At 38.7% G+C, this 26,287-nt stretch overlaps 1 long non-coding RNA gene across 1 annotated transcript; it reads left to right on the forward strand.

The window, feature by feature from the left end:
• The first annotated feature begins 233 nt into the window (after positions 1-233).
• LOC103478330 (uncharacterized) lies at positions 234-25,480 on the forward strand. Its single transcript, XR_535788.1, has 4 exons — positions 234-407; positions 23,219-23,334; positions 24,989-25,096; positions 25,374-25,480. It is a non-coding gene; the product is annotated as an uncharacterized LOC103478330 (long non-coding RNA).
• The last annotated feature ends 807 nt before the right edge of the window (positions 25,481-26,287 follow it).

Genomic DNA, 26,287 nt, shown 5'->3' on the forward strand with positions numbered 1-26,287 from the left:
AATGCGTGCAAGTAGTGTGACTGGTTATTTCTTAGTTCTTTGGCAGCACACTTTCCCCAAACATGTTCAGAAAATGATAAAAGTCACAACTTTGGCTTTTTAAAATGTTAGCATTAAGATTTAGCAAATATCAGTATAACCCTTAGCCAACTGGTTAGCTAAAAAAATAACAGTCCACAGCAGTGTAGATCCAAACTCATCCATGAACGGCTGCCGACCAACTGCCAGTACGTAGCAGCTGAACGTTTTGCCTGTTCTTTGGAGCCACAGAACCGGACCACGCTCAATGTCTTGCTTGGATTTTCGAGCTGCAGACCCAAACCACGCTCGTGAGCCGGAAAGGACTGTTGGACTGGAGTTGGAGCCGTTTAATTGCTGTTCGTTCAAAACTGGTAATCCATGGTGGGGTGAGTAACCCATTCCTTGTAGTTGTTCTGGGAGCCGCCATCTTTGGAACTGCTATTCCGAGAACGAATGCTAACTGGGTCCCTTCAGACCTGCAACATTTGTAAAGCTAACTGACTGCTTTACTAATTCAAGAGACTGAATAGTGTGGTTGATACATTTAGCCTTGTTTGATTATTTTTATGTATGTATCCTGTTTAAAGGGTTGTTTTGTACAGTTCTGAGACAGCGCGGTTGCACTAAGTGCTAAATGCTGAAAGCTAACTGTGCTCTCTTCATGTGTATTGCCCTTGGTTTACTACTGACCAGTACGGTTTATTAAACTGGTACGTTTTCAACCTTACCATTTTTCCTTCCTTGTTTTAGTATAAGGTTAAAGTTGGACTGCATTTAGATCTTAGTTAGATCTTAGCTGTAGATATCTTAGCCTTGTTGTTGTGCTCAGTTACGCACTCTATTTACCCCATATGCTGTTGCCAATTAACACACTTATTCCTCATTGTGAAGCATTTCATAGAGTGTAGGCCAGAGAATCTGGGCGCTGTTCATAGGGGAAACGTGAACGGTGGTTATATTAGAAGACTAACTGGTGCTGCAGCAATCAGAATGATGTGGACCTTTTCCAATGTCACTTTTTAGCTGATTCTGGTTTCCCTTTAGGGGCTGAAATTCGATGTTTAGAGATAATTAGCTTTTTATTGAAACGGTAAAATCACTGTAGAACAGGTCTTACTAATTTAAAACAAAGTAATAGTAGAAAGATTTTAACTGCCCTTATGATCTAATATTAGACAATAATGCTGCATTTCCTTCCTTTTTCTGTATTTCCTTGAAAGTTTAAAGCTTTTCGGAGATTCTGAAAATACTGCCAACATTTCCAAATCCAGAACGTTACATGACATAAAGAGGTGAAAAGTCTCTCTTCAGCCTTCCTGTTATCTGCAGAAAGCCTCACTCTCTCAATTGGTGAACCGTGGATATGTTTCAAAATGTCTTGTGAAGTACGGTCTCTAACTCTCCTCCTGCTGACTTCAGTTAAACATTTCACCGATATGGAAAATAGTCTCTGTGACATGAAGTTTAATTTCTTCAGTAGCAGCTTCTACTTTCAAAAAGTGCCATCAATGTTTTCTGATCGGAAAAATATTGGATTTTTAAATTTTCTAGCAGCCAGTAACCAGAGCGATAATCAGCCTGTAAATAATCTGACCTAATCCCACTGCACATCTCTTCATTACAACCACTTTCCAAATCTTTTCAGGTTTGGTTCCAGAGAATTAGGTTAATAGTATTTTTTTTTCCAACATAATTTCTTATATTCCCTGTTTTTATTCGTCTTCTGTTCATTTTTAGTTTTGCAATATTTGTACACTCTTTTTGCTGTTATTAGCCTTACATAATGCCTTTCTTCTCTTAAGTCAATCGGCTGGCAGACATTTCCGTATCTAATTGTGTCAAGCCTTATTTTACCCGATTGCCTCATCTTTCCTGAATTTAACAATCTGGCTCATTGTGATCTTTCCTTGAACTGATCTTATCACTCGCTGTGCTTTAATGGACTTATGTTGTCTAAAAGCCTGCATGCTCGCACAGTTGCCATCAATCTGCCAACAAACTTCAACTAGTCACCTCCCGACCAGACGCATTTTACACAGCTTGCCTCAGTTTAAAAAATAAAAAAAATAATAATCAATTTGAGCATATTAAGTAATTTTAGATCACATGACCATCAGTGGCTAATTTATATATGTATATTTTATTTTATGGGCACTTAATGTTAGTTGGATGCTAATGGCTGATCAGTTTATAGGTATTTTATTTTATATTTTTAAAGAAAAGTGACAGAGCCAATAACCTTAACTGGATCGACTCCAACTTCCACAGTTTGACTTTTTCATTGACATAATAAAAAATTTTACTGTTGCATCAGACTGAACACAAAGAATGAACAGATTAATTGATTGTTCTCAGTGAAAACCCTTGATAACTTCTCGTTTATCTAAGCTAACGTGGTATTTCACAATTTGAATGAGTCTGGACTGAATTTGATCTCATCCAGTTCAAAACACTCGGACTGATCGAACCTGAACTAGATGATTCACACTCAATTTATTCTTTAAAACAAATTAAATATAATATGAATCAGAACTAAATTATTGTTGATGGAGTGGTATGTGCTTTAGGATACTGTTCATGATTTTTGAAATGTGGGGACATACTTTTCTAAAACCAATGCTAAAATGTCCAGTCGTCTGGTGAAACCAGCATCTGGTTTCATCCCGTCTTGTCATCCGACTGTATCTTTACACCCCACAACTCATGTCTTCAATGGTCAGAAAAGAAGTTGAATTCCTGCATGATGTGTGTTACCATGAAAGCTTGCTAGATTAATTCAGAAAACAGCCCCATTAATGTCTCCTCATATCGCTGCAAACGGTAATCTTTTCTTGAGCGTGTAATGGCAAAAGCACTCCCTTGGAAACGGGGGATGTGAATAACTCTTTTTCTCTGTAAATACAAGTTTTCCCACCATAAACAGTGTCACTGCGGTCAAAAAAAACAAAAAAAAAAAACCCTCTGCGTTCTGTTTTACTGAAACGTTCTCATATTTTTTCAATTCATATTTTGCCAGCACATTCTGCAAAGTCCTAGTTGTCATGCCGTGCTGCACCGAGGCTGCTGTCAACACGTGGTTGACCAAACATGACTAATGCTTCTTAAAAAGACAAACATTAGTTCTGTTTGTCTTTCTGACCCAAACACATCTCTCACAGTCCTACTGCAAGTGTAATTATTGCCAGTGTGTTTTTCCAAGTGCAGGTAACAACCGGGCCAGAGCTGGGTCACGGTAGTGACTGCTGTTTCAGGGCCTAAACCCAAAAGTTGTGTAACAATTACTACCGTTTGAAGCAGAAGAGTAAGTCGGATTGTGTTAATTGTTTGGCACCCAGCGACAGTTCAGTCATCAGATAATCTCAAATCCATACTTACTCAAATCTTTCACTTGAGCAGATTTGATTCAGAGAGACAAAAAGGTCCAACAGGGGAACCCAGACATCATATCCAAATCTCCGTGTGTGGTCTTTCTGGAGTCGGCATGCTCTCCCAGTGCATTTGTGGGTCTCTCCAGGTACTCTGACTTCCTCCCAAAGCTAAAAGACATAACTGTTAGGTTACTTTGAAATTGCCCTTATGTGTGACTGTGAACAATCATGATTGTTTGTTCTGTGTCGCGGTGTTGCCCCGTGACGGACTGTCCAGGGATATTACCCCGCCTCCCGCTCCAGTGACCTCTGGATCCTACAAGGCCAAGCCGAGTACTGACAATGGTTAGAGGTGGATGATGGAAAGCACTTTTTACTCTTTAAAATCCAATATAAATGCTGTTTCTGGTGAGGAATAAGCCCGCCACCCCTCACACACACACAGACATTTATTCCCACTTCCACACACACCAATTACACTGTTTTCCCTCTCTCCCATCTGCTTAGCCTCTCGCTTTCTCTTTCTCCTTTTTCAGTGTCCCTCAAAAATAATTTTTTAAACAAGTGGTTCTCTTGCACAGCCAACATCAACATCTTCCAAAGCCCAAAGATAAACATGGACCTTGGTCTATGACAGAGCTGATTTTATCCCCAGAGAGCATCAGCCAATTCCCGTTGCTCCACTCAAACACAGACCTGCTGTTTGTGTTTGAGGAAACCAAAGCACTGCCGTCAGATCAATGCTCCTATTTCCTGTTAACGATACGACTGGGCAGCAGACTTTAAATATCGCCTCCAATGTTTTGCCTCAAGCAATCTTAGCCTATAATCGGAGTAATCTTCAAGTCTGGTTTCTTGGCATGATGTGTTTTTCTGCAGCCAATAGGTATAAAGAAAGGAAGTGTTTCCTGGAAAAAAGACGGCGCTATCATGAAAAGAAGAGGACTTGAGTTTGGTTAACATCACCGCTATCACAGAGTGTCCTTCAGCGGCCTTGACTTTTTCAAAGTGGAGACAATCTTTATGTTGGAAAGGAGCGTAACAAAGCACACGCAAAGCAGGTGTTCGGTGTCATCCTGAGCGCGGAAAACAGCTACAGTCATAGAGATATATGGATCATAAAAGAAAAGCATGGTTTGAAAAGAAAAATGTGATGGGGGAGGGAGTCTTAATGTGATATTATGTCCAGGGGAAGGCTTGCCAACTGGAACAGCATCACAGCCAGAACAATCCCATCTGTGTCCTGGAAATTAAGTGATAACCTTCCTGCTTTCTGTGGGCTTTCTGACCTCATTAAGTTTTTCAGGTCCATGTTTCAAGAATATTTCATGCAAGAAATATTCTTGCAGGCTTACCAAACCATTAAACCTTTTAAGAGCCGATTGATTGAGCACCTACTAAGCAGGCACAAGTGCTCGTTTCAGGGAACATTGTGTGTCCGACTATGTACTGTGTCTCAGAAAGGTTGATCTAAGCATTTTCGTCCCCCTGTGTTTGTGTCAAGTTGCCTCTGTGTTTTCCGTACACTTTACCGGTCTGCAGCAGACTTGTCACTGCTCGGTGCCAGTGCGCAGATGTTTGGCCACCGACTTTTCAGCAAGAATTCATCTGGATTCTGTAAAGATAAACAGAGAGGACAGCTCATAGAGAACAACTAGTCTGTGATGTCGGACAGCAGAAAAGTGATACGTCTGTGTTGTATTTTTCAGAGTCTGTCCTCTTCCAGGAACCTGTGGTATTAGTGCTGAATACAAGTTTAATCTCTAAAAGAGCAAACAAGGAAAGTGGAATTATCTGAGAAAATGGTTTAGAGTCAGAAATAATTACCTTTGGGTAGGCCGCTTTAATCAAACTCTTTCTTCGTTTGCCTAGAAAGTCCGGTTTGTTTGGGGAGGTGTGAGTGTGCAATCAAACTCTAGTGCGGACCAAAGAACTGGACTCTGGTCATGCTAATGATATAGATTTTGGTTCGGTTGAAGTGAACTCTTACACTGTTCGGATGCGTATGTGGATGCAACCCGGAGATTGCTCCAAAAGCAAGCAGGAAGTGGACGACAGTGCAGGGCATTCTGGGTAAATTGAGCCAAAATAAACCCACAAGCATGCCGCTAGAGAGAGAAATGGTGTGGCAGATGGCCGCTGGTACAAAACCTAGTTCTGCCAGGGGGGTTTCTTCCTGTCAAAAGGAGCTTTTCATGTCGCTCTTGCTCGGATCATTTGGGACGTACGACTGACTGTTTTTGTGAAGCGGCTTAAGGTGACATGTTATGAATTGGCGCAGTCAAAATGAACTGAATTGAATTGGATGAAAAACGAAGGATGTGCTGATCAAGACTCTTCACAAAACTTTTTTGGCTAAAAAGGCGAAAGACTTGTTTGGATATCTCTTACCCGTGAGGCAGACACGGGTAAGAAAAGCTAAAAGATTTAGAAGTTCATTTGCATTGCAAACCCAATCTGAAGCTGACGAGTCACAACCGCAGCCTGCTATACTGCCTCTTTGATCAAATCAAAAATAAAGCAAGAACGTTTAAGTGTGAATGAAGGATTATGTCGTTTGACAATTTCTGCTTTCTCTTACCCATAAGCTTGGCTGAGAACGATTAACAAGAAGCAGCAGATCCCAACAGTGGTGGTTCAGTGAGGTGAATTGTTCCGTAGACTGACATAAAAACCACATGGGCTGTCAGTAACAATTTAGGGATGGCCTTGGTCTTTTTGGAACAATCACTCCTGCCATTTTATCTGCAGTCTATCACTACTGCTTAATCTTTGCTGCGCACATTGCCACAGGATAGTCCTCGTTATAAAAAAAAAAGAGAAACGAAAAATAAAGGAAAAACGATTACATCCTTCAGGAATCCCAAACAAAAAGATCAAAACTTCCTCCACCTGGCAGTTGGACTCGCTGATGGTCCTAATGACTCTCAGGGACAGCTTGTGTTTCCTAATGAAACCCGGCTGAATCACTCTGCTGATGGTCATGCACGGAAGCATGATGGCAGATTCCTTTCCAAAAGTCACATCTGCCACAAAATGAAAACAACCTTTTGGCATTTGGCATGCCAAAAAGGTTCGGTTCCCACACTAAATTTAAAGGTTTGTGTACAACCAGCTTTTTTTTATGTGCAGACGCTGGAATTGATGTTACTGTAAAAACCTTTTCTGAAGACGCTCCGGACCAGGAATGTGGAAGAGACTGAACTGGTAAAATGTGACCCCATGCTCTCAACTTGGACATAAAGCAAACTTTAGTTTATTTTGGATTTTCTGTATGTGTCAGAATAATACCTACAGGCTCAAGAAAATAGGTATTACCCCACTTATATTTAGCTGAATGTTCTGTAGCATCAAAAACATGCTTTTTGTAAGCTTCTGATTCAGCCTGACTATTTCTCTTGGCAGAATTCATAGTTATTTATACTTGTTAGTTTCAAGAAACAACTGTTGGGTTTTTATAGGTTTGACTGATTAATAAGTTGCAAAAAGTCTATTTAATGTGCAACAAAAAGGGTTTGGGTGTTCAATAATTACAAAAATAGTATAGATAGAGGACTGAAACTGGGACATCATTGCAGCACATATGAAAATCAGTTTTAGAATGATTAAAAGCAGGCTAATTTCAAGAGCTTGGGAATGCTTCGCCCAACACCCAAATGAAAACCTTATTGAAGTTGTTGTATAATCATCCCACCCTGAAAAAAGAACAGTGGAAATGCTTTGCTAAAGGCCTGACATTGTCTTTAACAGTCGCGCTGATTCTGAAGACGTTCATTTCTGAACCGCACAGCAGAACATTTACGCCACCATATGCGTCAGGTAAAAACCAGGTGTTAGCCCAAAGAATCATCTAACCATGGATTTGGTTAAAGCAAACAAATGTCCCACTGCAGATGTCAACAGTAATGGTTTTGATGACATGCCACGGAGAACATTACAAAGGAATACATTTCTGCAAAGACTAAAATGGAAAGAGAACGACTGAAAGAGAGACAAAATTGATAGTTGGAGGGAAAAAAAACATAGATTGTCACATCACAATAGGATTTTATCATATCCTGGCCTGGTATTCATATAGAATTTCAAAAGGACTAAGCTGTTTTGAAGCACAGTCAATTGAAAGGCTTGAGCTAAATTTTGAATTTGGAATAGAGCAGCCCTTCGACTTTGATTCAGCCCATGCCCTGGCTCTTTTATCTGTACTTTCCACTTGATTGGGACTGAGAAAAGGAATGCAAAATGCTTCCGTTTGCCAACATACACACGTCAGGAAAAAGAAATATAAACTGAAAACCTGACCAGATGCCACAAAAAGAGCAAGAACTGCTATGGGAAGTATGTAACCATTTAAATCATCCGCAAGCTGGAAATATGCATACAATAAGCATGTCAAGTATACGACGAGGGGGAGAGCTAAATGAAAAAGAACAGACTCTCCAAGGACAACTACATTCTAGTCATTAGAGACACAGGAATGAAATCTAGTGTTTCAGTATAAGGTACACACTTTCCCTCTTTATCTAAGTGAAAGAAGTCTTCAGACAATTGAAAACAGCACTGAAGGATCTTTCTTCAGATACATTTTATGTAGCCGAGCAGCAAAAACACAGCTTTTTATTACAATAAAAGAGAGTTTCATAGCAGTAAGCAGCAAGAAGACAAAATTGTATGGAACAAAAAATAAGTCATTTTTTTACTTGCATCAATGGATACAGAATATATTGATAAATCCGTTTGCTCAAAGGAGTAACAGATATAACGGCACCTGACGCCACGTTTCTTGACCAGCGTCTCCAATCAATCTGATGCTTTGTTTAAACTTAAGTAGCTTTCTGATAAAGTTGCTGGTGAATTTAGCAAACTCCTCTCTTTGTTGTATGGATGTAAATATGTTGAATAAAAGACCTTCTGCTCCTTCAGAGTCAGAAGATGTACTTAGAATCAGTTTAATATATGTAGCAAATTTACAGTCTCCCAAATATAACTCCCCAGATAATGTGTTTTTATGTAAACTTTAAAAGCCATTTCCTAAAATAGCAAGCAGAAATGTAAATTAAATGTTTGCTAAAGTTTGAGCTAAAGTTTTAACAGGAAGTTGCTCTCATTGTTCAGATGTTCATTGTCTGTTCTAAGATTAACATTAGGAACTAAGGGTTGGTATTCATAGGCGTGGCACTAAAAGGATAATAGTCACATAAACCCTATAGTGACTACCGGAGTTAAGTATGTTATCTCCATTCTTCCTTCTCACCCCCCTTTTCCCCTTAACTTTCTCATTGCTCCTCACAGTGTGAAGCGCATTGTTTGCGCCGAGCACACGCAGTGCCAGGAACCTGCCACCTCCCCTGTGAAAGCCCCATGTCCAATTTCAATTATCCAGCTCCTACCACCATTCCCCTTATCTAATTAAATCTGCTCTCTGTGGGTCCTAGGCACTACAAACTACATTGTGGGGTCCTCAAACAAGCAAAACAAACAGAGGACTGAGCATGTGGAGATCTGAAACAGACCTTCCATGTGGCTCTTAGATGTATAGAGAGACCTTAGGGGCTGTGAATGTTGAGAGAGGGAGGGTACGGTATGGGCTGTAGATGGTGGAAAACCTAAAAGTTCAGGGATGTGGGATGGATGTAGATTGACTTTAGAAATAAAATATAGGTTTGGAGCAATAATTGGGAGGAAATGTTGAGTGATGTATCTTTTTAGGTTTTATCAAAGTTAATGATGTCTCGTAGACGGGCATCGTCTCCAGGACATACCCTGCCTCTCACCAACCGCTCGGTTGTTACTTTTGTGCCAAAAGTCCAATCTACGGATTGGTTGTGTTGTTTTACTTGTTGCATTCATAAAGGTCCTACCAACATTCCCTATTTTGTTCATTTGTAGCAGTCTTTGTACATCTGGTGTTTTGTCCCTGCTGCTCTGACCCACTGACTGTCTTTACTGTTTCCTGCTGTGTCTCGTTAGTCAGTTAGCATGTAGATATGTTCCTACTTTCCCCCTTCGTGTTTGTCCATCTGCTCATCTTTCCTGCTGTGTCCTGCCCTGGGTACATCTGCTTCTGAATCATACTTTTGAATTTCTGTTGTGGTTCTGTTGAATCTTTTGTACTACTCCCAGCTTAGTGCCATCCTCCTGTCTCTGGTGGTATGCGTTCTTCAACGACTCATTTGTGACAAGTGTATTGTAAATATGAAATATTTAACATGCCTACTAAGTACATCAAAGAGACGATTAAACAATTTGGAAACTTTAAATATCTGAGTGCAATTTTGTTTGTAAATTTATCAGGAGCCTAACATAGTTCTCTATTAATGATAGAAAATGCCTTTACAGCAGTACCTTTGTCTCACAAAGTCCCCAAATCTGTGGAAGCTCTTATGTTGAGCTCAGATATTAAAGTGTCATTAGCGTGACACCCTGCTGTATCTTTCTTTCATGTCTTTTTTATGAGAAAGGAAGAACATAGCCTTTTATTTTCCCCCTCTTAGCAAAAAGGGATTCTTTTGAATACTGTCACAACTCAACTCTTGTCATGATAAAAAAGGAGACAGATTTTAAAGCTGCTTTATTAGATTGTCTTTAGGTTTCACTAAAAAGAGAATTATAACTATGGCAAGTGTGTTCAAACCTAAAACAGGCCAAAACATAACAAAGGCATTAAAAAACTGAGGAGCAGCCAGGTTTAAGTCAGCCGGGAACATTGACCCAGGTGCTCTGAGTCAGCAGCTAACTCCAGCCCACGCCCACTTTAAAGACAGGAGTCATCGTAGGCAATGACGAAGACAAGAGTGACAAAACTGAGTCTTAAGTCTGTCCTGTTACATCTGCTGTAAAACTAACAACATTTAATAAAAAGAATGGTATACCAAGAGGTGTGATGATCTAGGTTTTATTTTTTGCAGAATCTACACAACTTGTCAAAACTGACAGAACAAATTCTGTTCTTTAGCACAAAACCATCAGCAAGAATCTGATGTTCTGCAAAGAACAGCGGACCACAATTCCCTCATAGCGACTTAAAAAGAAAAAAGAACTTGCTGCCTTTCATCAAAATCCATTGTTAATGTTGCCACCAAAAGTAGCACAACCAGTTATTAAGTTGAAGTGGAGTTAGATTTTTTTCGTCATGCCACATTGGTTTTGATTGTTTTTTTCTCCAAGTACATAAAGTCATTATTTCCAAACCACTGTTTGTGTTTTCCCAGGTTATCTTTACATTACAAAAACATTTGTTAAATGATTTCAAAGGTTGAGGTGTGACAAAAAGAAAACATGAGGGAAATACTTTTTAATAGAAAAAAAGGGAGCAGTTGCAAAAAGTAATAATGACATATATATATATATATATATCCTTTAAGATTTATGTTTAGCCTCTGACATCAGTTTAAGCTGTTTAACGTTTTCCAATTTAAATAATTGGGTGTGAATGAACACAGTATCATCACATTAAATATTACTTTTTTGCACCTTTAAATAATTTCTATGTTATGACAGAGGGTGGTTTTTGATGTTTTACAGTTGTTTCTGATCATCATTAGACTTCCATATATCAGCAAGTCCATCAGAATATTCAGTGTTCAGTTTGTTTGCTGCAGCATAGCTAAAGAAATAATGTTATTAGGAGAAACTGCAAATACTAATCTGAAGAGGAGGAATAAACATGAACAGGAATAATAATGAAATTATCTGAAGTGAAAACAGATGTTGCATTTTAATCAGATTCCTTGAGTGTCTTGCACAGCCAGTTCTCAGCCTCGTCGCAGCTGATTCCTCCTTAATCCACCTGTTTTGTTTCATGCCTTAAGGTGCTCAAGTCTCACTCTGTTTAGTCTGTCGCAGTCCGTTCTTTTTCCAAATAATAAAAAAAAACACACAGATAATAAATGAAAGCTCACAGCTAAAGAAAACAAACATGAATTCCTCTGAAATCGACCTTTCCAAGCTCCCTCAAACAGCAAACGTAATTCATGTTTTAGTTTAAAAAGGTTCCAGCATTGGTTTGCGTTGTTTTACAATTACTGCCCTCTACTGGTGAAGCGTAGAATATTTAGCCTTCAATGAACTTGAGTCGGATTGAAGACTTTATCTCAGTCACTGATAAAAATGGCTGGCTTACCAATAACTAACTTATCTTATTCCACTGTCAAATCCCACATGAACCTTCTTTTTAGGAAACGCAAAGCAATCAGTCTAAGCACACACAAACACATTTAAAGAGAAACGGGGGTTTCTGCATCAATTCCCCGCTGCCCAATTAGAGCTGACAGTAGTGCTATCAGAGGCTGACTCCCCAGGTCACATGACCTCTGTTGTCAGATACAGTTTCTTCTGGAGGCCAACATGAACCTGAAGGCACTCAGAGGGGTGCATGTGTGTGTTTGCACATGAAAGGACTGCACCAGAGAGAATCATTTGTTTTCTTCATGACGTGAGAGTGTTTGCTGGTGTATTTGTTGTTTTTTTTTTTGTTTTTTTTTACCCCTACTTGACATAACTCCAGATCTCTAGAGTTATGTTAGACAAGTATTGAATTAAAAATTAATTACTTCAGATTTGAGACTGTTACTCATATTTTTATTTGTTGGATTAATGCGTCTCGCTCAAGATTGCATGTTGTATTATTGTTCTTTGTCATTTCTTGATTGCTGAATTCGCTGCATTCTTGTTTTCTAACATTTGACAATTAATTAATAGGTTTTGTTGGCTCTAGTGGCCTTTATTTGAAAGTGATTTGACAGGAAAGAGGATAATTAGAGAAGGGGAAGACATGCGGCAAATGTCGCCAGGCCGGGAATCAAACCTGCAACCACTGCCATGAGGACTAAGGCCTCAATACGTGGGTCGTGCTTTGCCCCTGCACCACCACAGCACCCGACAATCATTTGATCTTGAAGCCATTTTTCCTGAATGTTCTGTCATTATGTGTCATTTCATGCATTATGTTGCCACGTGTTTGAAATGATTGCATCCAAAGCGGAGTTTGAGTAATGTGCCAAAACCAAGTTGTGCGTTCATATCCTTTTATCTCTCTCTGTTTCTTTTCCTTACACACACTCCCTCCATTCTGTACAGTGGAGAACCCAGGGTCACGTTTTAATTTCTCTGACTTCTAACCCTTGGCTGAAACAAGTGTTTTGAGTTATATGGTCCATTGTATTTGTAATCCCAGATTTTTCCACAAACGCATACCCGACTGCCCCCCGCCCCTCCACCTCTTCCCCCGTCACCCCACAGCTTGTTGCTGCTGGAGTCAAGCTGGTCTTCTGATGAATTGATAATTTGCAGCATTGTTGTTTCCAACATTCTACTATTAATCAGCCTTGAAACTATTTTACAGAAGTCTGTTTCATTTCATCACACTTCCTTAATTAGTTGACTTGATCTTTTACTCGCTATTGATTTTTTTTCTCAGTAGCTGGTGGGATGTCGGTAGTTTAACAGTGACAGAATATTTTGACTGTAAAGTTAAAGTGTTTTGTTCATTCTTGGACTTTATTGGAGAGAAGTGCGTCTCTGTCAGGAGTGTCAGGTGTCCGCTAGAGTTGCATTTAGAGATGTGCCGATCAGGTTCTTTCCTGCTGATTCCGATCAACCATAAGGGCTGATTACGGGCCGATCACCGATACCGAATAACATAATTTTTTTGATTTTTTAAAATCAAAAGCACCACCGGTTACATTATGTGGAAAAAGGAACCATGAATTCACCTTAATTTAGACAAAAACTTGTTTTAAATAACTTTGTCCAAGAAAAAAACAAAACAGGCATTGTACAAATTGTACTGCTATCGGTAATACTATCTTTAACAGACTGAAAACATATGAAGGCTCTGAAGAGGCTAAATAATGCAAAGAGTCAAAATAAAACCTCTCAACATTGCCAAAAAATTCAAGTAGAAAACTTTACATTCAAAGGCAAATACAGGATCCATTACAATAAACAATCCTGAGTTACTGAATGAAAACTTCCTGATAGCATGGCGGCTAGCTGATTACTGCTAGTTCTGAGTGGCTGTCTATGACTGAGCGGAGTAATTATGCAGAACAAATAATCTTACAGATCGATTATTTTTCAGAGATTATCTGTCATGTTTAGGATAGCGAAAGTTTTAATATGTGTGTAAAATTAATTTTTTTAAGTTAGATGCTGCAGCTTTAAGCAGAGGTTCGGTGTGAGAGTCACTACCAGGTGGAGCAGAAGTGGCGCTCCATCTGTGAAATATTACTACCTGTAGCGCGGAGCAGCGGTTCAACAGCGAGAGCAGAACCTGCGTCTTACATCGCAGCTTGAAGACTTAAATAATTTTGCGGGTTATTTGTTTAGCTTTCTGACCGTCATGCTAATAATCCGGGTGAGTGTTTGTAKCTGTGCGCTGCTTTACCTGCTATCTGATCCTCCATGTCTTTTTTTTTACTACAGTGAGCCTCGATATAGCCAAACTCTGTCACGTATGGCATTGCTTTTATGCTATATTAGATTAATCGTGTTGATGCATTTTGACCTGCTTCACCCCACGTGCTTCAATTTTCATCCATAATCATCCGATTATGATAGGTGGCCGATCGATCGGCACGCCCCTAGTTGCATTCATTACTTTATTAGAAGCTGGCATGTTTAGTTAATGATTCCAGGTAAAGAAACTCTTAACTCTATTAATAATTTAATAATGAATTATCATTCATAATCATTAGTAATTCCATAAGCCAAACATTGATCCAATTTCTATTTCCCAACAACAAGCTGCATTACTGCACTGCAGCTGAACCCTCACAAGTAGAGCACGGGCTATGCATTGAAAAGTTTGACTTTTTGCTGCTTCCATTCATTTTAAAGTTTTACATAGCCATCAACGTGTTCAATTATAAAAATTATTCAGCGGACACAGCCTTTATTAGAGCAGTGATTCCCAACCCTGCTCCTTGAATTATGCAATCATTTGAATCAACTTAGCCAGAACAGAGGCACACAGAAATGGAGCAGAAACAGCAACTCAATGCTGAATTTAAGTTTATTAAACTGCAGTTTCCTTTTGTCACAAGGGGGTGTATGCCACTTTCTCCTTTAAAAAAATGACAGCAACACTCTGCCATCAGTGCATAATCATGGTAGTGCAGTAGATATCTTACAGCATCAACATCAGCACTATGCAGAAAATCTACACAGTAAATCTCTGCATGTCATTCTTTTCCTTCTTACACTATTCCTTTCATAGTGGTTAGGAATTCATACCTAATTCAGGTACTCCATATGCTATGTCATCAATCTTCTGCAACTTTTTCAAACAATAGTTTTTTTGCAAACCTGTGAATAGCAAATGCATTTTCACGGTGGATGAAGTGAGAAGAACCCTGACATTTAGCTGGTTTATAAACACTTTAACTGAAAGTGTTTATATGTGTTGATGCAAGGCTATATAAGTGAATTTTATCAGTACACACTTTTATAAGAGGATGCATTTTTATGCCCCGTCAGCTGATCGTCAACCTGGACAACAAGGTCTGTAAAAGCACAGGAACGCATCAGCACAACAAACAGCATGACGCAAAACCCAAAAGTTCACGTCACTTTTTACAGACGTAAAGCGGATTGATGAGAACAAAAACAAATATCTTACTAGCAGTTAGCATTCAGTGTTTTTCCTTTTTGATTTGACATCCTTCTGTCTCAGTTGAGGAAACTACTTGTGTTAGTACTTCCACATTTCACTTTAATTTTTGTTGTTTTTAACCATCTCTTTAGTACATCTATATCTAAAGTGTGTTTACTGAATCTTTTTTTTTAAATGTGCAATAAATGACACATCTTGAGGTCTTGTGTGTGTTTTTTACTTTTTTTTCTTCTTTTTAAACTGCAATGGTTTGCACAAAATGTGGAGATGATTATGCCTAGAGCTTCCCTGAACCGCAACTGTGTCCAAGTTGCATTAGTATTCATATTTCATTAGCATGCTGATCAGTTATTCAATACACAATACCTGGTCAACAAGAGAGAGGTGAACTTCCTTTGTTTGAAAGCTTCTTTAGAGGGATTGCAGAAGATAATGGGCCTCAGTATTCAGCGTGGCTGAATGCCAAATACTTTGTTTTCCACAACTGGAGGAGCAGAGGGAGAAAAGTCAAGGTAGTTACTCAACCGTGTGTCAGGATATAATGCATTACCCTCAGTTAAGTGGCATAAATTGTTTATTAGCGGGTATTAAGTAATAGTAAAAGCCACACAAGGGAAGATGGGGTTTCCTGGAGACTCATGAATAAGATAACGTCTCTCAGGAGTAACAAGACCATGCACATACATTTATATGCAAGCCTGCGTATGCTTTTAATGTCCCGAGAATTGTGGGAATAGCTTGGAATCCCTCGTCAGTGGGTAATCTTTTTGAAACCCCATTGCTGCATTTTGCGACCTCTGTTTACGCACAAGTTAAAGTTTTATGCAGCATGTATATTTAAATACAGAAACCAGAATTGGTTTAATTTTTACATGTTTTATAAAATCTTTACTTACAGCATGATGGTCCAAACCAGTAGTCACATCTGCAGGAGAGAAAAAAAAAAGCCAAAACCAAAGAAGTTGATGTTAATGCAGCAGAAGTCTCTGAACAGTGGAGTGAAGTCATCCAAGCTACATTTGCAACAGATAAAAGAAGCTGGGGAACCCCCCCCCCCCCAAAAAAAAAAAAAAACCTGTGATAGTTATGAACAGGTGTACAGGCCTAAGGGTAACACTGGTGCTCTCATACGTAAGCACCAGTTTGTGCACCTTTGAAACAGCTCAGACTCCATTAACAGAGGGGAGCCATGAATGACAACAACACGTGTTAAGTTCTTTTTAGTCAGAAAACCCTCAGTGAAAAATCCAGAAACGCCAAAACTCTCCAGTTGCTGCCTAATAGACAACCAAAGAGACCGTAAGAGTTTTACTAATGAGAGTATTGATAACACATGCTGTAGAAGGATTAAGTGGCACTGACATCTGTTAGCAATGCTGCATGATTATGATGTTGTGGGACTTAGAATCTGACTGACTAAAAAGATGCATTCTTTTTTGACTTGGTGAAACGAGTGAGGGAGAATGACACAAGCTCCATGTGAATTTTTATATTAGGACAATCATTTTTCTGAGGAAAAAAATAAGTGATGAGAAATCAATGTTGCATAAAAAATGTTTTTTTTTTTACATGCACAGTAAAACATAAATGTTGTGACTTCAGTGTCTTTGTGTTTGCGTGAGGTTATCCTGTAACTACGTAGACTGCCTTTTCTATTTAATGCACAAAACACAAGCATTAAGATTTTCTTTGCTTCTTTATCAAAGATGTCCAAATGATGAACTGCATACATGGTGACTCTTTAGGTCCCTGAGTGAATTGGGGGGTGCATACTTTTAATAAAAGAGCAATGTCTTTTAGGTCCAAAAACTAAAATCCTCATTGGAATCATTTATGCCAGCATATTTTCATGATGACCTTTTTAATGAAGGTGTGTACATTTTTAGAAGCGATTTCACATTTTCATGTTGTTTGAGTTTTCAGTCCTCAGTATCTCAAGTACTGTTGGCTACTGTACATTCATACCCTTATTGCTAAAAGCTACAAGCATAGATTTTATGCTACACCTGAAGGGACGAACAGAACCCAACACACACACCTACACACTGCTGGATCGCCCCACTTTTGCCCTCCGGCTGGGATTAGACCAGGAAATTGTCGTTTTCAGGGAATCATCCATCTTACTACAGCTCATCACGAAAGGGCCAAAGTGGGGTTCTACACGGGAGCAACACAAGCCTCAAACAAAAATATAGCTGTACTCAGATACATGTTTACAGCAGAACACGAACCTTTGGCCAAAAAGAGAACGCCTGCTAGCCAGAGAAATATTAGAGGAAATATTTACAGTTTTTCTGAACCGATCTAGCGTGTAATGCATTACTGGAGCCAGCTTTTCGGCTTATTCGAGAGATTTTAATGGTTCAGCTCTTCACACTATTCACACTGAGGCTCTGCAGAGCCCACAGTAACTGATGGGAACCGTTGCCGAAATATAATAACTCTGAACGTTAGCAGGAAACCCGGCATATTCTGACATGTTTAGCCAGAGCTTTACAACCATGTAGCCATCGTTAAGTGTGGCGGCGCACTTAAAATTTTGATTTAAACTAAATGAAATGAAATGACAAAATGCTCAGATTAAAACATGTGTGATGATAACTTTTCTTTAATTCAACGTTTCTTTTTGCCAGATTCTGCATTTGTGGGACTTGAGTGTAAAAAAAAATCCCTGAGATTTCAGATACTGACAGCTTGGACAGGTTCACATGCACATACGAGTTACTGCATTCCTTACTGCAACACACTACAGTATATCTCTGAACTTCATCCAATTTTTTTTTCTTCCAAATTCTGCAAACAATTTCAATGTATAGAAAAAGAAACGGAGAAAACAAACAGGTTTCTCCTACAGGCCTACATCACTGTCATTTGGGTGCAATTTGAAGCTATACTTCGTTTTTATAAATCGTGGGGGTCATCCCTGGGGTGTAAGAATATTCCCAAAACAGCTGGCTGGAAAAGAGGAGTTTAGTCTGGCAACAGAGTCAAAGCTGGAGGTCTGGTTAGAGTTACAGTCGAATCAAAGGTGATATTTTTTTTCCCCTTTCGGTACTTGTGTACACTGTAGTAAAATTATGAGGACTGACGTTCTGATTAGAATCACGTGAATTTTTGGTAAGATCCCTCTAAAATCTTGTTCGTTAGAGATGGAAAAAGAATCAACAACTGTATCCTGTAGATATGTCAGCTTATACATTAACGAACTAACATCGTCTGAATCAGAAAATGAGAAAACACTTCTGTTGTTGGGTTGTACAGGCTGTACGATAAACTAAATAGAAATAAACAGAACCTAATTCCAAACTATCATCCACCAAAGCAGCAACAACCTCCTGTTTTTTTCTTATTGCTCATGCTTTATCCCTTTCTTTGAGCTGTTTTTAATTTGTTTTTGCATTCTACATTTGAACATTGGGGACAGGCTTGATGTGTTCATGCTCATAAGTAACCATGGATAAACTGGAAACAGAAATTGTGCAAGAGACGGTCACGTGACTATTCATCCCAGTCAGGTGACTTGCTCCCCATGCTAACAGGATTCTTCTCCTCAAAACAAGGTGCACCAACCTCTCAGTGGTATACAAACAATGCAAAACAAACTCAAGCTAGGACAACTGACTTTAGCGCTCATTTTGCCCCTTCTAACTCCCCCTGCCCATGCCGCACGAACTGGTTATAAAAGAGAAGGTTTCTCTAAACTGGAAGAAGTGACTGATCACAAAAGGTGCTTAACATGAGAAACCTAAAGATGTCGCCTGACGATTGTCCATTTACCACTCAGCGCCTCCCTTCTAGCTGTCAGCATGACGTCTTTAATTTAAAGTGCCGAGATCCAGGAGATTACCCGTCTGTAGACTAGTGTCAGTCTCGACCCCAAGTACACGGAGGAAGGCAAGCAGGCAGGCAGTTTCACGGCTTCCTTACCGAATGTGGCCGAGTGTTTTCATGTTCAATCAACCATCAAACGTGGCTAAGGCCATGCCACTGCATAGGGAAAACAACAGAATGAGCCCAAAGCCGCTGCAACCACCCTCAAAGCTTGGCACGTATAAACACAGGACAAGCTTTGGTGGTAGAAAAAAAGCTCGACAGGAGACCTCACCAGCATCTGCGCTTATCTGGAGCCATTCAGTGGACACATGAGCCGGGCTTTTGTTTGTCCTAATTTTACAGCTTTTATTTCATCGATTCTGCAGCTGCTATGAGAATTCTGGGAACTAAAATTGGATTTCTCCTGTTTGTTTGTGTTGCGCTGGTTTAGGGTTTTCTGGAGCAGAGTCCTGTGATCAACAGGCAAGCAGCGGGACATAATATGGACCATCTGCCGTTTCTTACAATGCAGGAGACAAACAACAGAATTAGGGCTGGACGTTCAGTTACAAATGTGTATTATTTGCCATCACAATGTGCTTAACCTGGTGTAAGGTTATAGGAACGTTAGTGCTCATCTACGGTTGTGAGAAGGCAAGAAGTAATGTACAAACTGAACATGTTCCCTGTCCATCATGGAGAAACAACTCTGATGGTTCAGGACCATTTATTCATTGTTAAGCATGTGAAAAAACATTAGCTATTCAAATGGGTGTTGACCTGGCTTGTTTCTTTGTCGTATTTTTTGTTATATTACAATATTTTCTTGTTGTTTAAAACAAAGGGGAAACATTCTACAATCACATCATACAGAGTTTACTGAGGAACATAATCCTAACCTTCACCTTTTTTTTAATATTCACCCTTCCTACCAACACAGATCATCGCTATCATCATGACCACCATGAAACACCAGATAAAGCAAATAAGATAAAAGCAATGAGTAGCAAAAAAGGTACGTCACACAACTAATGAGTTAGAAATAAAAAATACATCAGCATATATTGGAAGAGTTGTAGTAGAGATCACTGAACTTCAGCTGATGAGGCATCTAAAGCCGCTGATGGGGTTTAAATGTGAGATGTCCAACACAAATTTTACCCATAAGGCTCTGTTTTACCATTGCATAGCTACCATGCCAATGTAGACCGAAGCTGCTTGGTTTGAATTAACAGAGGATGAGTTGCAGACTACACAAGAACCAAAGAATATTTTTAGGTGCATTCAATTTAATTCAATCTTTAGCATAAGCTGCAAGATATAAATGTTGTCCCTGAATTTACAGCTGAATTATACCCAAAGTAAACGCAACCTCACAAAGGTCGGGACATATCTGAAGACATAGTTTAGGTGTGTCGTGGCCTGCAGTTCTATCAAGTCTTTCAAGTCACATTTTTCTGTGCCGTGGCAGAATGACCGCCAACCACCGGAGCCAACAATTTCTGGTGAGATCGAAGGGTCTACTGGCAGACCGGTGGACATGCATCTGGGTACAAGGGGAACAAAACCCACATCCACCACATTAAACATAAACATAATGTATGTCATGACATTGAGTCACAGTGGGCGCTCCCATCATGCAAACTGCGTATACAAAGCATGACAACACATTCACCATCAGTCACCTCACTAAAGGCCTCTGGTCGTACCAAACCTTTTATTTGTCATGCACCATAATGAGGCAGTAACTGCAGTGGCGTGAGGAAAATACATGTCAGTGTCTGCCTCACAAAGAGAAAATATTTCAAAGCACCTGTTTATTGCTATTATTAGCAAGCTCCATGAAAAAAACAAAAAAACAGAGAGAGAGACTGTGGTTTGCATGCATCTGGTGTGGCTTAATATAGCAACAGGCTACTGAAAGGCAAATTACCATAAAACCACACATGTATGGGCTTAAAGTCTACCTCTCTTTGTACCATTAAAAACTAATTAAAGACTTCAAAGAGCCTCCGTTACAGAAGTGGTCTTCTGCTTTTGGAGAAAATAGAAAGGTCTCTATGAGCACAAGTGGTGTGCACTGTTGCGGTGTCACTTCTGCCGGAGGGTATTAATGTGGTCAGGGCGACTTGTTATGATCACAATCTGCTGCATATGCCGGCACAGCTGTGTGTAACTTTAAAGTAGTCTTTTTTTTTTTTTTTTTTTGGAAGAAACATTATGGCAACGATGAGCTTCTAGAAGTAACTGCTAATTGGGACTGGAAAAACGTGTTTTCCAATTCTTTTGCTGATAAGTTTGTTTTTGAAGTTTTAAAGTTGACCATGGTCATTTTGGAAATGTTTCTAGCAGCTATCAAGAGGCTGGAGTTTCTGTCAGTTTCTCTTTCCAGACTCAAGCTGAGTTGACTGGATTAAAATTGCATGTGAACGGCATATTGTCGAGTTGTGCCACAGATTCTCAGTTGTAATTTAGTCTAATAATATGTATATAATTTGGTCTAAAGCAGGAGTTCCCAAACTATTCCCAAACATTAGTTTGACCCCCAGAGACAAAACTTGCTTTTCCTTTTTGTCTCTTCCTTCCCTGCTAATAAAAGACGAGCTCTAACTAAAGGTCGACAGAACCCGCAGTGAATGGCTCGCAGGAGCTGTACGCTGCGATTTCTCCTTTCATGAAAGCTTGATTGAAATATAATGAACGTTGTCAGTGGTTCTTTCATCTAGGTTGAGAAAATGCCTGTCATCTATCAAATTGTTGTGGAAAAAAAACTATTACCAAGCACCGTTCAGGTAAAATCACTCAACCAGGTTCATTTATGAATTGTGCACAACTCAGAGAGCTCGTAGGACAATCAATCATGAAGCCATTCTGGCGATTGACCATTTTGTGCGTGTGATGCTGATAAATGGCAGCCGTTCAGAAAGATGAGCAAAGTAAATAATTATTTTATTTTTTTCCAAACATGACAGAAGTGTAAAATCACACACAATGAGAACTTATAAACTTCTACCCCATAAACTCACATACTTTCAGATGGACTCTCATTATTAAATCAAATAAAAATAAACATAGGTTAATTAATTTTCCATTTTATCTGAGTTTACTATGTCTAAATATATCCATAATTATTCTAGCTTGTATTTTGTAATGTAACAGATTACATTTTATCATAACAAATGATTAAAAGAATATATAGTTAAAAATTATCCTTTTTTTTTTTTTTTGCAATTTTTTCCCTCATCTTCCTTCCAGCTTTCTGAGTTTCTTCCTCTTCGTTATGATGTTGACTCAGTAATGTTCCCTAACAAAACATTGAGTTAAGTACCGAGCCAGAATCACACCCATGTGGAACAAGGAAATGTGTTTAACTGGACTTTCTTAAGGGGTATCAGGCAGAAAGGGATGAATACAAATATATGCAACGTTTTTTTTATATCTCATCATTAGCATGTACCAGAACAAAATGTGAAAATGTTGAAAATGTATCATTACTCACAGCACTGTGGCTTATTCGTTTATCTGTTTAACCTTTTCTTCCTAGTCTGAAATAAAAGTGAAATACACACAGGAATATATATTTAAAAAAAAAACTCCACAGAATTAATCATGGTTGTTACAAATTCTGAGTCGCACGACTGCAGATGTCGAAGGAATTTCAGACGGACATGCACCTGAAAATAAACTGAAACAGGCAACGCCGCGGCAGCATTCTTCCTTACCGCTGCTAAGTGGAAGAGAGCGGGGTGGCGGAGTTCAGAGCGTTAGGCATCACCACCGACGCATGAGGCATGCAAAACATCTGCAAGGCATTTGTCGAATTAAAACTAAATTAATAAATAATAATGGACGCCTGGTGCTCGGCCAGGATGTTAAGTCCAGTTAAATGGCACATGGTTTTACGGTTTGTGTTCATTTACCCTGGCTTTTGTCGTTTGGCAGCGGGCTGAAATGAAAGAGCCTGAGCCCTGGGCAAGACACATCATATTTACTATTGAAAAAAATATTGTACATTGGAGCTGGTGTGTTTTTATTCCACCTCAGTTTTTCCATTGGAGACCGCAGAGTTTGAAGTGCAAATGCGTCCGTGCTTGTCAAGAGGTTAATTTAAGTGTGACTATAATGTTCCAGCTGCGCATACCGACAGCGGATGATAAGCAGCCTGATAAGGCATTAATGCTCTTATGGAAAAATAGCTTAAGCATGAAAAGTCAAACTTGCAACAGTTGCTTAGATCCACTGATACTCATACTCAGAATGCCAGTGGTGTGAAATTAATTTAAATTCAATCTATCCACATTTAATGCAGTTTTTTTTTGTTTTTTTTATATTTGCACCCAAGTATTTCCAAAAACCTTTACTGATTGAAATGTATCTAATTAGTTTGTCTACTTTGGTTTTCCAGAGTTTCGTCTTCTCTCCACTTTCATGTTGATGCTGCAGTCGAAGTGAAGGAACGCGCTTTTTAAAAAGACATTTATGCGCCACAGATGGCATCTCATGCCGTATTCCAGCTAAAAGGTAATGGAAGGAGTTGTAAAGGCTTTCTCCGTTTTGGAGTTTCTCAGAAAGGAGCAGCTTGCTCACAGCTGCTGTTGGTGTTTTATCAGCGACGTAAATCAAATTGTAATTCAAAAGCTCTAACAGTAAGTTCCGACGCAGAAAAATAAAAGAAATTATCCTCTCCCCTACCCAAAAAAAAAAAGAGATCAAAACACTTGGTCAGTCTTCTATGTCCTTAATGTTTAATTTATTCACAGCGAATGTGCTTGGGCAGACCATAGGGGCTAATTTCAACCCATTTTGTAGATAACCACAATACAAAGAGTATTTTTGATAAATAGCAAGTCATTTGCTGGCCACAACATATTTCTGGACTTCCTGCTTCGCAGTGATGGTGGCTTGAGGCTCTGAATGGGGATCAAAGTCTCTTCATACACCATTAACCAGGAAGTGCTGCAATAACAGAAAGCTGTTGCCAGTTTTGACACCCCTCACAAACTTTCCAGCATTTTTTTTTACTCCTTCAGAATTCAGATAAACATGTTTTTTTTTATTTTATAACTACCACCTATAATAAACAAGTCATTCTTTTATTGTTGTCGCGTGACTGTGTTGGAGTATTTGTTTTTACATATTTTCCAGAACAATCAAAAGTTCTTGCGTAGAAAAGTTCAAGTCGAGCTGATGCTTTAATTATTTTTGTTGTAATTTTTACTGAGTTTGAGGTTATTTGTTCACTTTGTTAAAACAGAGATTTATGATGAGGCCAGAACCAATTTGTATTCTTCTTTAAGGTCTGACTTACAGATTCATACTTTACCAGGTTCCAGTATTCCATGTTTCTACAGACTAATATACATAAAAGATCATTTAGATATTATATGCAACAGTGACATAATTATAGGAATATCTCCCTTTACTTATTCCTCAAGGTAAGCAGTAAGATTATAATTTAATAGGATTTGCTAAACTCAAAAAGTGCATCCTTGAGATGTTGGTTGATGTGTTTACATATTAAAAATGTTACATTTATGCATTTAATTTGTAGGAAATCTATATTTTTTCTGTATTCGAGTTGCTGCTCGCCAGCTGGAGCCAAGCAAGGGAGAATTCGCCCAATAATGAATCAGTTTCTTAACAGTACAAGCAGATTTCTTTGACAGAAGTGACAGATTAATGTTGGATTTGATACTCAGAATATTTCTCTAACTCCCTAATTTCTCGGTGTAATAATAAAACTAAAATTAGCGACATTGTACTTTGAAGGGATTCTTAATTTGATAAACTGAGCACCTTCATAGTCTACACAATTTCTGGTTCAAAACTGGTGTTTTCCAATGTTTTAAATCCAAAAAAGTTATTTGCAGGAACTTAACATTCCTGTAAATAATTTGTGAAATTATTTTTAAGAATATTACATGTTTGTCTATTAGCAGTGTGCTTCCATGTCTGTGTGTTTGTTTTAATCCATGCATAAAAACCCAAATACATAAAGAGTGCAAGTGTGTACACGACATGTATTTTTTGTCTGCTCAATTTAAATATGCTGATGTCATGTAGTAGAATTCATTGCATTATTAACGTAATTAATATTAAGTTAATATAATCTGTTTGTTTATTTTGCTTCTTCACAATTTTATCCCATTTAGCGATTCTTTTTTTTTTCTTCCAGATAGTTTCAGGTACTAAAAGGAGCCATTTTCTACGGGACGACTCACGCCAGTGATGCGTCAGTTGAAACCCATTTTCAGGACATTTTACATCCACTTGGGCAGTCAGAGTAAGTAAAAAAATAGTAAAAGAAAAAATGTTGAAAGATAAAACAAGAATCAAGTAAAAAATTAAATACGGGTGTCTGAAGCACGTACCCAGGCAGATCTTCAGGCTCTGAAACAGCTCTGCAATAAAAACAGATAGCCTTATAATGCAAATCACAGCATGTGCTCATAAACAAAGGGGACAGAAACCCAAAACCGGCATTTCATTCTACGGTTACTTTAAACTTTAAACTGGTTTGGATGGAAGTCTGAGTGTCATTTTACCCTCCATCCTCTTAGACTTGAGAGCTGGGGTTAAACATAATCCAAACTCTGCATGGATACCAGGAAGAGTCACTTTCTACCTTGTGGAAGAAATCAGACCTGTGTCCTACAAAAACGTCCACCAAGTGAGATCTTTACACATTCAGATCTTTACTGAATGTGTGAAACAGAAGATTTTTTCACTGCTGTCATATTTTTGTATTTTTTTTTGTACTAATACACAGGTGGCTTGACGCCCCATTTCCATAATCTGACACAGTCTACAAGTGTTGATACATGAGGTCACCGATGGCAGTCTATGCAGCTTCTGCTGTAAGAACAAAAGATGAATCACTTCACAACATTTGGCATATATCAAAAATAAAATAATGTTGATTAAGAGGTTAGGTCGTATCCTTAACAATAAAGGTGATTTTTGCCCTGGGTTGTGCTGAATAACATTTGTCTAACTCTGCAAGGATTCTGTGAATCTTTAAATTAGTTTGCAAAATCAAAAATCACCTGCTTGTAAGATTATGTGCCTGATGCTATTAGAATTAATTCACATGTTTTATCCATCTTATTTAGCAACTTAATGTTCAGAATCAAGAAAGACATTTTTCCCAACTTTTGTACAGTTAAATGACAACAGATTGATTTGCTTTCATAATTCTGTTTTGTTTGAATATTTAGGTATTAGAATAAAAAACATCAAAGCTAAAAAATAAAAATAAAAACTTTTTTCTTAAATGTCATATTTATGGTAAATGAAGGAGGGAAAGCCATTGAACTGAACAAAACATATTCCTCCATTAATATTGCAGTTATATACAGGAGCAGAATAAAAAGAAATGTAGACAAATGCTAAAACTGCACTTTGTTGCTTAAGTGTTAGAAACACTGCTCAGTCATTTTATCCTTGGGGATCAATGTTACATAACGGGTCACGT

This window comes from Poecilia reticulata, linkage group LG16 (assembly GCF_000633615.1).
Source record: "Poecilia reticulata strain Guanapo linkage group LG16, Guppy_female_1.0+MT, whole genome shotgun sequence".
Classification (NCBI taxonomy): domain Eukaryota; kingdom Metazoa; phylum Chordata; class Actinopteri; order Cyprinodontiformes; family Poeciliidae; genus Poecilia; species Poecilia reticulata.